This window comes from Rhinatrema bivittatum, chromosome 8 (genome assembly GCF_901001135.1).
Source record: "Rhinatrema bivittatum chromosome 8, aRhiBiv1.1, whole genome shotgun sequence".
NCBI lineage: Eukaryota > Metazoa > Chordata > Amphibia > Gymnophiona > Rhinatrematidae > Rhinatrema > Rhinatrema bivittatum.
In genome coordinates, this window is record NC_042622.1 from 126,811,775 (window position 1) to 126,826,074 (window position 14,300).

The 14,300-nt window shown below is 44.5% G+C and overlaps 1 protein-coding gene across 1 annotated transcript in view; it reads right to left on the reverse strand.

The window, feature by feature from the left end:
• Window positions 1–14,300, reverse strand: part of PAPPA (pappalysin 1) — a 611,319-nt gene that overhangs the window by 300,851 nt on the left and 296,168 nt on the right. The window lies entirely within an intron of this gene.

Sequence of the window (14,300 nt, forward strand, 5' to 3'; positions counted from 1 at the left end):
TGATTGAAAGCCTGTGTGTGTGTAAGCGTGAAAAGATAGACAGCATGTGTGTAAATGTGTAATTAAGAGCCTATATAAGTGAGAGAGAAAAAACATTTGTATATGTGAGTGACTGAGAGCATGTGTGTATAGGTGTGTCATTGAGAGCCAGTGTGAGAGAGAGCGCTGGTATGTGACTGAGAGAGGAGAAAGTTCCAAACAAACCACCCCACCTCCTGCTAATTCAGAACAATCTCAGGACACCTGGATATCAAACGTTCCCAGGTATGCAGAGCAAAAAAATTTTTGTATCCTTATTATTTTTCATTACTGGATCTTTGTGTCTGCTATTTTGAAATATTTTGTTGGTATCTGGAAATGTTTTATATGAGTTTTTAATTATTGGATATTCCACTCATCAGCTGTTTCGAAATATGTTCTTTTTGTTAGTACAGTTTTACTGCTGATGATTTTATATTTCTTGATTTGTTTTATAAGGATGTGTGATGTTTCTTTTTTCCTTTGTTACACTGCATACAGAGACTCTGGCTTGTTGCAGTTTCCAATTCAGTTTTTGTCTGCATGCTTCTTGTTATGCGTTTTGGTCTCTTTATTCTATGTTAGGTGAGGGACAGCACGTGATTCAGGTGAGGTTTCTGCTGGCGTGTAGTTTCTGTGTAGGACTCTATAGCAGCCTGACTTGGTCCGTTTTCCTAATAGGAGATGTATTGGTGTCTTAAGGCCTGGTGTAATATTTTCAGAGACTTATTGTACTTTAAAAGTGTGATCTTACATAAAATGCACACATTTACTTGTATTTAGTTTTAAACATATTGTATGGCTCTCATGGAATTACATTTTAAAATATGTGGCGTTTATGGCTCTCTCAGCCAAAAAGGTTCCTGACCCCTGCTCTAGCAGAAAGGTTACTGCTGATAAATATGAATAACTTCCCAGAATACAATATAGTTTAAAAATGAGATTAGCGCAAAGCCTAATTTACTAATTAGGAGAGATTTGAGGGATAGTATTTCCAAAGTTGCTATTATTATTATTATTTATTTCAGGAGCAACAGATCATCTTTTTGGTTTTGGGGGGGACCATGCTCCGCCCATAGCTCTATCCCTAGCTCCACCCCCAATTCTGCCCACACTGATTGATAATTTTACTTTATGCTTACAGTTAGTCATTCTTTTTTACATTTATTCTTTTATCTATCAATCATGGTCAGAGTAAATTTATTCATTCCCAGACCAACCAATAAAATGCTTGATGCTATAAAACCAGACATAGTGTAAAGGCGAAAATGACAAAAAATAGCATGAATAATAGCTTAGAAATTGACACTAATACTAACTAAGGATGTGAATCGTGTGCTCGATCGTCTTAACGATCGATTTTGGCTGGGGGAGGAGGGAAATCTGATCGTCATGGTTTTTTTTGTTAAAAAATCGTCAAATCGTAAATCGGCGGGAAATCCGGCACACCAAAACAACCCTAAAACCCACCCCGACCCTTTAAAACAAATCCCCCACCCTCCTGAACCCCCCAAAATGTTTTAAATTACCTGGGGTCCAGTTTGGGGGGGGGGGGGTCCCAGCGCGATCTCCCGCTCTCGGGCCACGGCTGTGTTAATAGAAATGGTGCCGGTGGCCCTTTCCCCTTACCATATGACAGGGCAAAGATAGCGCCGGCGCCATTTTGGTTCCTGTCACCCGACATCACGAGTGCAGGAGATCGCTCCCGGACCCCCGCTGGACCCCCAGGGACGTTTGGCCAGCTTGGGGGGGCCTCCTGACCCCCACAAGACTTGCCAAAAGTCCAGCGGGGGTCCGGGAGCGACCTCCTGCACTCGGGCCGTATTGCCAATATTCAAAATGGCGCCGGCGCTACTTTTGCCCTCACTATGTCATACGACCCGTATGACATAGTGACTTTTGCCCTCACTATGTCATACGACCTGTATTTTTGACAATTTAAAACAATCGGGACGATTTAAAACAATCGGGACCCCCCAGGGACTTTTGGCCAGCTTGGGGGGGCCTCCTGACCCCCACAAGACTTGCCAAAAGTCCAGCGGGGGTCCGGGAGCAACCTCCTGCACTCGGGCCATATTGCCAATATTCAAAATGGCGCCGGCACTACCTTTGCCCTCACTATGTCATACAGGTTGTATGACATAGTGAGGGCAAAAGTAGCGCCGGCGCCATTTTGAATATTGGCAATACGGCCCGAGTGCAGGAGGTCACTCCCGGACCCCCGCTGGACTTTTGGCAAGTCTTGTGGGGGTCAGGAGGCCCCCCCAAGCTGGCCAAAAGTCCCTGGGAGGTCCCGATTGTTTTAAATCGTCAAAAAAACGATTCACATCCCTAATATTAACCATACTAAGCTATTATTCTGTGCTATGTATGGAGAGAAAGAAGAGCATCAGTACAAAGAGATGTAATCATAGACCAAGAAAATGTGGCCTAAAGACACCGAAAGAGGCCTAATTGTTTGGGTACCAGTAACCTAATTAAAACACTTCCAAGCTCACCTCACTATTTTGCCTGTATAAATTACACCGTTCAAGCTTCAGAAAGAAGTTCTTTGGCACAATGCACATATTAAGAATCTAAGCCCCTGCCTCTCCAGGGTGTATTCGTAGTGACCCTCACGCTGCGGTGGCAGGGGCAGCGTTGGAATAGCAATGGGGTTTCAGGTGGTATCAGAGGAGTCACCAATTGTAATTGCTCAGAGGGGGAAAGGATAGAAAAGGAATTTTCCTTCTTACCAGGTCTCACAATATTAGGAATAGGGGTCTGGAACCCACCTAGTGAGTCTCCCAGGGGAACAGAGAGAAGGCAGAACCCAAATAGAAAAAACAACTTGAATGCAAGCAGATAAAAATTTTACAAATTCTGAACTATGACTCAGATTTATTATCACAAGTTTAAACAGTGAGAAACAAGTTATGAAAATATTATAAAGGTACCATACGTTTTCCACAGTTAACACAACGTGGTTTTCTCTTAATTCCCACTTAACAAGTATTTTAAATGAAGAGAACCAGTTCTCCTAACTTTACCATAAAGCAATCTCAAAAAAGATATAATTGCGATGCAGAAGGTACAGAGAAGGGCGACCAAAATGATAAACGGAATGGAACAGCTCCCCTATGAGGAAAGGCTAAAGAGATTAGGACTTTTCAGCTTGGAGAAGAGACGGCTGAGGGGGATATAATAGACGAGTTTAAAATCATGAGAGGTCTAGAACGGGTAGATGTGAATCGGTTTTTTACTCTTTCGGATAATAGAAAGACTAGGGGGCACTCCATGAAGTTAGCATGTGGCACATTTAAAACTAATCGGAGAAAGTTCTTTTTCACAATTGCCAGGCTTCCCCAAAGGGGCGGGCCGAGAGGGCAGGGTCTGAGCGGGGAGGGGTGGGGAACGGGCCAGGACAGTGCCATTCTACGCTGATCTGGGGAAGCGCATGCCGGCAGCTGGTCGGCCTGCAGAGATTGCTTCTGCTCCAGAGGAGCTGTAGATAATGAAACAAAAATAAGTAAGTAGATAGGAAGGGATTAGGGGTCAGGGAGGAGAGGAGAGGAGAGGAGAGGGAAAGAGGGAGGAAGGTTAGGAAGGGGGCTAGGGAAGTTCCCTCTCAGTCTGCTCCTTAATTGGAGCAGACTGGAAAGGAACTGGGGGAGGCTCCATTACTTAGCTGCACTTATTAATCGAAAATTCGTGTCCCTCAATGCGCACCGCCCGCACATGCACACAGATTTTAAAATCCGTGCGTGCGTGTGCACCAAGATATCGTATTTTATAACACTCGTGCCAATGCGTGCGTGTTATAAAATAGCCACATCCATGTGCGCGTGTCGGGAGCCACACACATGGACACGCGCGCGCTCCTTTGAAAATCGACCTCACAGTGCACTGAGTAAAGCTTCAGGTGCTCATCAATAGGTAGTCACAACCAGTGGCTGTATATTTATATACACAGTCTGAGAAGGTGCCGCCAGCACTATTATCTCTACTTCTGTGTACACTGCCTATATTCTCAACCTGGTGCAGAGCAAAGACTCACAGTGTCAGACTGTTTCCACCTAAGATAAATAACAAAATGGTTCTTCTCACTTTAGCAGCAGCTCTGCTGTTTGTTACCCCTTTCTTTTCTTTTAGCTTTCTCAGTGGGTTCTGTTATCAGCTTTTCTATAAGAAAACTTATAGTTTCATATATCAATTATGTCTCTTACTGCAGCAAACCACTATAGTAAATTAGACCTTCTCCTGAGTCAAACTCTGGTTCCTCTAGATCATTTCATGTTAGGAACGTGGACCCTTGAGTCGGCTGAGAAGGATGGTGATGCACTGTGGGAACCCACAGTGGGCATCGCAGCTGGAAGGCTGCGCTGAAGAGATGGCTCTGGAAGGCTTAACCCTTGGAAGCCCGCGGTCCCCCTGGGAGGAGCCTCTGAGAACCCGAGCCGCTGGGACTTAGGCGAGATCCTCTGCGACCGAGGACCAGAGGAGATAGGCCAGGGAAGCAGCCAGCACCAGGAGGTCGATGAAGACTTCACCTTTGGTAGCCCGTGGTCCCCCTGAGAGGAGCCTGTGAGGACCCGAGCCGCTGGGACTAGACGATGTCCCTTGGTGGGCAAAGAACCGGATACCTGTGGATGAAGAGAAGCCAGAAGCCGGAGTCCAGGTAGGGACGGAAGCTGAAGCCAGAAGTCAGTGGACAAGCCAAGGTCAGAAGCCAGGTGTCAGAAGCTGAAGACAAAGCCAGGGACAGAAGCCGAATTGGAAGTCCAGGGAAGGAAGCCGGAGTCAAAAGCCAGAAGTCAGAGCCGAAGACAAGATCAGGGATCCGAAGCAGCAACTAGAGTGAACCTCATCGCAAGGCGTTGGACAGGCCTAGCTGCAGGGTTTAAATACCCCTGCAGTGTCTGACGTCATCGGAGGGCTGTCTTGATTTCTCCTGCCCTGGCCCCTTTAAATCTGGAAGCCCCCGTGTGCGCGCGTGCCTAGGGGGCGGGGCTGGACGCGTCGGGCCGGCGGCGACTCCCTCAAGGAGGGAGCACCGCGGCAGGGCCAGGATTGGGCCTTGCCGACCGAGGAGGAGGCTCAGCGGCCTGGACCGGCCGTGAGATGAGTGGGAGGACCCGGGCTCGGCCCGGGACCGTAACAGTTCAATTGGAAAGAACATACTTCTTTAGATGATATTTGTATTCTCCTATATTATGAGAGTTGTAGTCCTCTCCTTGTTAGAGAAAGCCAAGATCACTTATTATTATATATTTCTTAAAAGCAAGCCATAACAGTAGCATATACAGCCATATGTATGTATAGTGATGGGAAAATCGCTCACTTTAACTACATTACATTTGCTAAATTTCCAGTCAACTCTTATAAAGCTATCAATGGCTGATGAAAATTCACCGCATTACAGCCAGATTAATTTAGTATTAATGATTAAACTGCCTACCCTGAATTTACCTGGAATTTACCTTATTTTTTTTAAAACAAATATCACACTAACACACTCACACATACTTCAAAGAACCATACTGGAGATATGTGCCTTCCTTTCTGTGCTTCACTGTTGTGGATTTCTGGGATTTCAGAGAGGTCTCTGAAGAAAACTGGCCAGGTGCTTTCTGCTCTCTCACATAGTCAAAGCCAGACTAACTGAAATCTCCAACTGCCACACCCAGGAAGATCAGTGCTCCTGTGATGACCTCAGAAAAAATAGTTCTAAATGGCATTTAGGGCCAGTTTTAATATACTTTTCACCTATGGACAACCTCCATCTTTGTATAAAGTTGTAGAAAAGGAAATTTAGGAATTTTGAGACATAGTTTGAGGCTGAGATGGAATCTGAATTTCTTTATTAGTGAGAAACATATATGTATCAGTTCACTAGCCCCTTCACATAATTTCCCTTCAGCACTGGCTCGCAAAATGGTAGCATTAGCTCATTTTCATAGACACAGACACTTTCCTCAGGATTCCAGTGACAAAATGGAGTTTGATTTTTTTCTTTTTCACTGAGAAAATTTGTTTGATAATCCCAATTTTCTCTTCCAAATAATTTGGAAAGGATTTTGAAGTGATTCACAGCATTTTCCAGTGTTTCAGATTCTTTCTTTACTGTAAAACCTACTTCCTATAACACCATAATATATTTAAAAATTCCCACTCAGACCTTCATTAAAATAAAATATGTAGAGGGTCCTCCAATTCCTACTTTAGAGTTTACTGCCATTTTAGTCCCAGAGGTTTCACTCTTTTACACTGTTTTGGGTCCCCTTTCTCCATGTATGCTCATCTCCAGAGCATAGCCTTTAAACCTCACAAAACCCCTCCAAAAACACAGGATGTATTTAGTTAAGCATCTCTGACCTGGCCAATATGGATCTTCAGGTCCACCTTAGGCACTCTGAGGTATTTGGATGCCAGGAGAAGCCCCTCCAACTTGGCCCCAATGCTTATTTTGTCGCAATTTTAACTTTAAAAAGAGCTCTGGGCCCCCACCCCCCCCCCCCCCCCCCCCCCCCCCTCCACAAAATCGATTTTGGCAAAATTCAATCAAGGCTATAAATCCAAGGTGGGAACTCAGGCAGGCTTTCCCCACCTAGAATTTGCTTATTATAAATGTATTTGTTGCTCAGAACAATTTTTATAAACTTATAAAAGTTCTTCTGACCTCTGTAAAACCAGGAAGTACCTCCTCCAGGTCACTTTTGGGTTGATGACTCACATGTCAGTTCTCCTACAACTTTATTACACATACACACTACCTGCTGCTCTGCTTCTAATACAATATCAATCAGCCAATAGCTGTCCCTGAGCTACAGCTATAGGGTAAGAAACTCTTGTAGCTACTTCTTTTTATTTTCTATCTCGCAGTCTCTCTCATTTTTTATAGCACCATGCAAAAACAAAAACAAATACTGTTTTCTTACTGCACTGGCCACAGCAATCTCAGTGTCAGCATTTTCTCCAGTATTTTCAGTAAGTGTTTCAGGAACCATGACAGCCTCACTGAATACGTAGAATTCATAGCATTTAGATAGACCATAACAGCTCTTTGACAGATTTCTAGCAGTTCTCTTTCCTTGCAGGAACTCACAATTCAGTCATGTCAGCCATAACAACACTCCCAGTCATTTGATTCTCAGCAGCGGAAAGGGAAGGGGGCAGGAGCTCCTACAGCTGCTTGTACATCTTTTATTTATTTTATTTATTCACTTATATACTGATATTCGTGGAAGCTTCATATTGGTTTATATCACAAATCAAACAGTAATACATAACATAATCAATTAATATACAATCTTAATAGCATTTAATACAATTTAAAATAAAATGTGCAGCAAATCATTAAATAAGGCTTAAATTCTAATATCATATAACTCTAACTACCCAAAATATGATTAAAAATACAGTAAATGTAAAATTGAAAGTGAGGAAAACAGTATTAAAATAACATAAAATAAAACAAAACAAGGGAATCGGCCTGACTAGGAGAAAACTTGTTCGAAGTTTCTTCTTAAATGAATGTAGGTGTGACTCGAGCTATGTCTAAAGGCAATGTGTTCCATATTTTAGGACCAGCTAAGGATAGGGCTCTGTCTCGAATAGTATTTAAATGGGCTGATTTTGGTGACGGAATGGATAATAGTGCCTTGCCAGAGGATCGTAAATTTCGCTGAGGAGTATGAATTTGTAGAGCAGCGTTCATCCATTCGATTTTTTCACCATATATGGTTTTATGTATCAATGACAGACATTTAAAATGAATTCTATGGCAATAATTAACCTAAATCTTCAGGAGCCAATGGAGGTCTTTCAAAACCGGGGTAATGTGATCATGTTTTTTTCTGCTGGTTAAAAGCCGAGCGGCGGCATTTAGTAAAAGTTGTAAAGGGCGAATCGATGATGGAGGGAGGCCTAACAACAGAGCATTACAGTAATCTAATTTGAAAAGTAGAAGAGCAGTAACATACCCAGTGAGAGAACCAGAAAAAAAAAACATGCCACATCCCAGCAATGCTTTCTTAGAGTCCAGGTTTCAGGTCAGTAAAAAAAAATCTTTACCCCCTTATTTCTATATTTTAACCTCTGGTTAAAAGAACATTAGCAATAAATTTAAGAGATTGAGATCAATCTCCCACTCTTAAGCCAACATACCTTGGTTTAAGAGTGAGGTTCATGCTTGTCATTGCATGTGCAGGATAAGCCCAATATAAATCCTGTACCTCCAGATCTATAAACATATACTCTATGTCCACAGACCCCTCCCCCCCCCCCCCAATCTAAGAAACAGGGTCTCCCAAGGCCAGCCATCCCTCCAACCCCAAAAAATGCCAAGGTCAGGATCCTCCCCGGCCCCCACTTACCTAGTCTGGGGGGGGGGGGATCTGCAGATGAGACCTAGCCTCAGCTTTTTGTAGGCCTAAGCAATGGTAGGTCACTGTGAACTCATCCTAGGCCTTACACAAAGCCCAGGCTTTGAGGCCTGGTTCCGATGCCTCAGCCTAGGTTCAACACCAGGGACTAGATCAGATGCCAGGGTCTTGTACTCAGCCTAGGCCAAGACCCTTGCCTAGGTCCGACACCGAGGCCTGGTCTGAAAGCCAGGTCCAGACACTAGGGCCTCAGTCTGGGCCCAGGCCCGATGCCAGAACCCAGCCTGGAGACTGGGCCTCTGCCTAGGCCAAGGCCAGATGTCGAGATTTGATCTAGAGACCAGGTCCTGACATCAGGGCCTCAGCCTGAACCCAGGCTGGGGCCTGGCCCAGATAATGGGTCCAGGCACTGGGGCCTTGGCCAAAACCCAGGCCCAATACAGGGATCTGAGCCTTAGCGCAGGCCTCGTAGCATATTCTTCTTTTTTCTTCTTTAAAATGATGGCATCCTTTGGAGCTGCACCAGATTTAATTAACTCTGGTGCCTCCCTCTTCAGTGGAGGGCACCATTTTGATGTAAGGCAATTTAAATGAACTGCTGTACAATAAAATGGAGACATTCGTTGAAGTGGGAGGCGCCGGAGTTAATTAACTCCGGTGCATCCCAAACAGATGCCATAATTTTAAAGAAAAATAAAGAAGAGGATGATGCTATGAGGATGGGCTTTGGCCTTTGGATGGGGACCAGGCTTTGACCTAGGCCAAGGCTCAGGCATCGGGCTCTGGGCCAGGTCCCAGCATCGAGGCTCTGGCATCGGGACCTGGCCTCCAGGCTAGGCAGAGGCCCCGGTGTTGGGACCCAGCCTCCTAACCAGGTCCTAGTGCTAGGCCTTGGGCCAGGCGTGGACTAGGCAGAGGCCCTCATGTCAGGACCTGGTCTCTGGGTTCGGGCCCCAGCATCAGGCCTGTGTCCAAACCGAAGCATCAGGATTGGTACCCAGCCTCTGGACCAGGCTCTGGCATTGGGACTTGGCTTCTGGGCTGGGCACCTTTATCAGGCCTACATATAGACCTCAACGTTGGATCCTTGATGGATTAAGAAAGTGGCTTCCCAGCCCTGGCCAAATATTTGGCATCTTAGCTGAGTCTCTGGTATAGGATCCAGGCCTAGGTTGAGACACCGGCGTCACACTTGGGCATAGGCCACGGCCCCTATGTTGGACTACGGTCTATGTCTAGACAAGTTCCCAGTCTCAGGCTGTGGTCTAGGCCTGACTTTTTTTTTTTTGAAAATGAAACCTGGAAACCAATGACGTTTTGTCAGATTTTAAATTGTTTTGTTTTGAGAACGACATGAAATGAAATAGGAAATTTCGTTGTTATTTCCTATTTCATTTCTCCCGAATATACATCTCTAATACCTATAGATATCCATGTAATATGAAGGATACATTAATAATACATCCATACACCTGAATTTGGTAGAAGAATCTATTAAAAATTACATCTCTAGGACATATTGTCTGCTCAGATGGACACATAGAAAAATGGGGCTGTTAATACCAATTAGTACCACTGAACTAGACTTTCTCCTAGCAGGTATCTCTCATTCTAGCTATTTACCTTCAACAGTTCTACGGTGATGTGAGCTAGTCCTACCCAGACCTAACTAATATGAACTTCCTAACAGAAATTCCTTCACAGCCCCTCATCTTTATTCCTCCTCCTCATGAATACGTTTCCCCTTCAAAACCTGATGTGCTTGTCTCAGCCTTTGTGACGCAGCATAAGCATCACATAATACAAAGCAGTTGGCTCCATTCGTTAAACCTTTCCCCTGCGATGACATGAGTCATTCTCATTCTACAATGGTACAAGCTACACAAAATGACATTCAAAGAAACAGAAGAAAAAAAGAGTGCATTAAAGAAGATTTAAAGACAGAGAGAAAGGGAGCAAGAACGAGAGCTGCCACATTTAAGTTTAGCAAAAATATAACTGTACATACTGATACAGAGTTCGGTTTCCAGAGCAAAATACATTTCTTGCACAGATAACTTCGTTTAGCACATTTGCAAAACCAGCTCTCCCCCCTCCTCCCGCTTTCCACTCTCCTCATTTTATCACAATGCACAAAACCCTTGTACCCACCTCTTTTCCCCTGCACTCACAAAAACTTAGCACCTCTCTCTTCATGCCTTCTCCTTTCCCAGCCTTACTGCTAGAGTTGCCTTGATTATGTTTTGTCAGAGAAATGTCACATAAAAAAATAACAACACAACATAAAGCAGGATCAATCTTGCTTTCTCCTCCCCTCTTCCACTCCACCACTCTTCTTCCTGGGCTTTGTGTTCTGAGAAGGCCAGGGCAGTCTGACAAAATGACCACATGGCTCCCAGAAAACATTCTGATCTAGCATTATCTGATTATCAGGGGGGACGGAAAGGGAACATTTTTAAACGAAGAACCAAAACTGAGCTAGAGCGAGTAAGTGCCTGCAAACCATCCAGAAAACTATGCGCTAAAGCCCATGACAAAATGTACCTGTCAAAGAGAAAGCTAAAGGCACAGAGAAAAGTAAGGGGCGACAAAGCAAGGTTGCAAATGCTTTTACTGCTGTTGCAGGACACGGCCAGGTGGTTTCCATGTTATCTAGTTGGATACAAGCTATAAGGGATACCTGTTCATTGGGCTAACTTAATACATTTCTGACTAGCTTTGCAGAGCTACACTCCCTTCATCAGGTAATGCAAGATGATCGAGGGATGATGTTGTCCAAATACACAGGATGCATTACAAGGACAGTTGATGGAGTTTGTCCTCAAAACTATAAACAGGATGGGGAGAGGAGAGAGTGCTAGTGGGCCCACATTGATGGGTTTGCAGAGGACTAAGAAAAGTCAACAAGACAAATGGCAGAGAAGGAATGTGCAAGAAACCATTATTCCCAAATATGTCCCTTATTGGACAACTTTCAAAAGTGGTTGAGAGTTAACTTACAGGGTCATTTATCAAATAGTGTTATAAGCCCTATTACATGGCTTTAACCACACCTTTTTCATTAGCATTGTTGATGTTGTGTTTTCAAATACTGGTTTTAGGAGAGAGGGAGAGGGAGAGGGAGAGGGAGAGAGGGGGAGAGAGAGAGAGAGAGAGAGAGAGAGAGAGAGAGAGAGAGAGAAAACCTAGCCATAATACTCACACTAAATAGGTATTTATATCTCTATGGGAGGCCCACCTAGTAACTCGAGGTGAGGTTTAGGTATTAGTGTAGGGGTTAGGGGCCACTTTGACATTCAAAGTGAGACGTACAAACAGAACAGTGTTCTCTTTTGAAGATTTGATGACCTTCGGAGTGAGGAAACTCACTCAAAGATGAGATTTGTGCAATGTTCTCTCAACCTAGCTTGATGTTACCCAGGTACAAAGGGAGGCAGAGAAGGAAAGTTTCCTTAGAGTCCAGTCCTTAATTGGAGTGGACTGGGAGGGAATTGGTATAGGCCTGGTTGTGTTGCCACACGTAGTTTAAACTCCCCCCCCCCTGCATACACGAGTCCTGACCCGCCTGCACATATGTGTACGCGGGAACTGTATTTTATATCATGTGCAAGCCAATGCATGCATGTTATAAAATAGCCATGTTCAAATGCACGCACCGGGAACCGTGCACACACAGAGGCACATTGCTTCTTTTAAAATTGAGCCCTCAGCTTTTGGGCAAGTAAAGTTAGCCAGCTAGTGCCCAGCCAGCGAAATTGTCCGACCTTAAAGGGCTGATGCAATAAAGTGCGCCGAGCCTAATGCATGGGTTTACACATGGTTGGACGCACGTTTTGGACGCACTAGACTAGCGCCGGATGCAGTAAGGAGATTAGCGTGTCCAAAACATGCACCCTAACAAACGCGAAACTGATACGCCAGTTAGATGTTAATTACATGTACATGAGGACATTAGCTATTACCCCCTCGATACAGTAAAGTGCTGACACTCAACGCACATGTTTTAATGCGGCAAATGTAACTCCAGCCTTGGAGGTGGAGTAAAATTAGCTTGCAGTCAAAGGCTCATGAAAAATATTTTAAAAATAGGTTCTCTGTGTTGTGCTAAGTGTGTCCTCATTTAAATATTGCATCAGATGCCCAGGGGATGTAACTGCGCGCATGTTAGGAAACAGGCGCTCGATACAAGTGCTCGTTTTCAGCGTGCATCTTATTGCATCGGCCCCTCAGAATTTAAAGGAAAGTGAGGCTGACAGCCCCTCTCAGTCCCCTTCCTCTCATGGGTTTAATGTATTAAATAAGGGGGACAGGGGAAGAGAGCTACATACCCCTCCACTCCTTCCCGGTCTCCCCCTCCTGCTGCTGTATTAAAATAGTCAAGCTAGGGGCTGCCATGTCACATGCCCCCCCTAACACCACCACCATCACCAGGCTTCTATTGCTTTAAAATGATTAAAAAAAACAGGTTTTTTTTACAGCTTCTCTCCCCAGTATCCCTCCATCCTACCACTGCATTCAAACAATCAAACAATTAAACAATTCAAACCCATCTCTCTAGATCCCACTTATTTTAAAATGGGAGGATGAAAAAGGCCCAAATAAGTCCCCATGGCATCAGAGCAACCCTGCATGATATCTCGTGGCAAACTGTGCTAGCATGTATCAGAGGATCCTACAGTTACCCACAGTCAATAGAAAAGGTTCATGCTCTTGTATTAAGGTATGAAATATTAGCCAAAGCAGAAAACATGAATAGGGATACTACATTAGTGAACTGGGTCAAAAGCTAAAGACCAGAACAAACTGTCACAGCCAAAAACAAAGTAGCACTCCTGTAGGGGAACAATTTGTCAGGCTGGACAACTGTGTAAATTATCTTAAAATCAGGATACTTAAAGGAAACTATAAAACTTCCCATCAACATAGGACATTCAACATTAAGACGATCAAACACTTTAAAACAAGAACAAAGTGACTTTAATAGAGACATCCATATACTCATCCATTACTAGACATATCCTCCAATAACTATAAATTATGCTGTTTATCTTTCTCAGTTTTCTCACCCCTCTGCAAACAAATCGGCATTTCTCAGTATCTTCCTGCCCACCCATGCTTTAAACTGAGTACAGCTTTGAAACAAATGCTACCACATTACCAGTGTGATTTACCTGTATACTGAGGTAACATCATTCATAGCTCATTCTGCACCCATCCAGTCAAGGGAAGTAGCTTGGAAAAGCTAGTCACAAATGTTTTAGGTTAGTCAAATGAAAATGGATCACGTACAGCTTATTTGTTGACTTTTATTGATCTGATAAACAATACAGAATTTGTAGCCTTTTCCAGAATGGGAAATAGCAAACATTCAGTTTACCCTCCAAAACAGTTGTGTTTAATAGCTCTGTTTGCCCTTGCATAAATACTGCAGGTATATATCTACTGTAGGCCCCTATAAAGGCAATCATCTCCATTCTTGCCAAAACACATGGGGGTAGATTTTCAAAGGGTTACTCGCGTAACTTACATGCGTAACCCCGAAAACCTGCCCCTGCGCGAGCAAGCCCCGGGACGCGTGTATGTCCGGAGCTTTGAAAAAGGGGGAGGAAGGGGGCAGAGCTGGGGCCGCGGTCCGGGGGCAGTCCGGGGGCGGTCCTGAGTCCTCTGGCACAGCGGCCATGCCGGGGGATGGCACACCGGCAGCAGGCTGGCGCGCGCAACTTACTCCTGCCTCAGGCAGGTGTAAAGAAGATAACAAAGGTAGGGGGGATTTAGGTAGGGCTGGGGGGTGGTTTAGATAGGGGAAGGGAGGGGAAGGTGGGGGGAGCAAAAAGAAAGTTCCCTCCGAGGCCGCTCCGATTTTGGCCTTGGAGGGAACGGGGAAAGCAATTGGGGCTCCGCTAGGGCTCAGCGCATGCA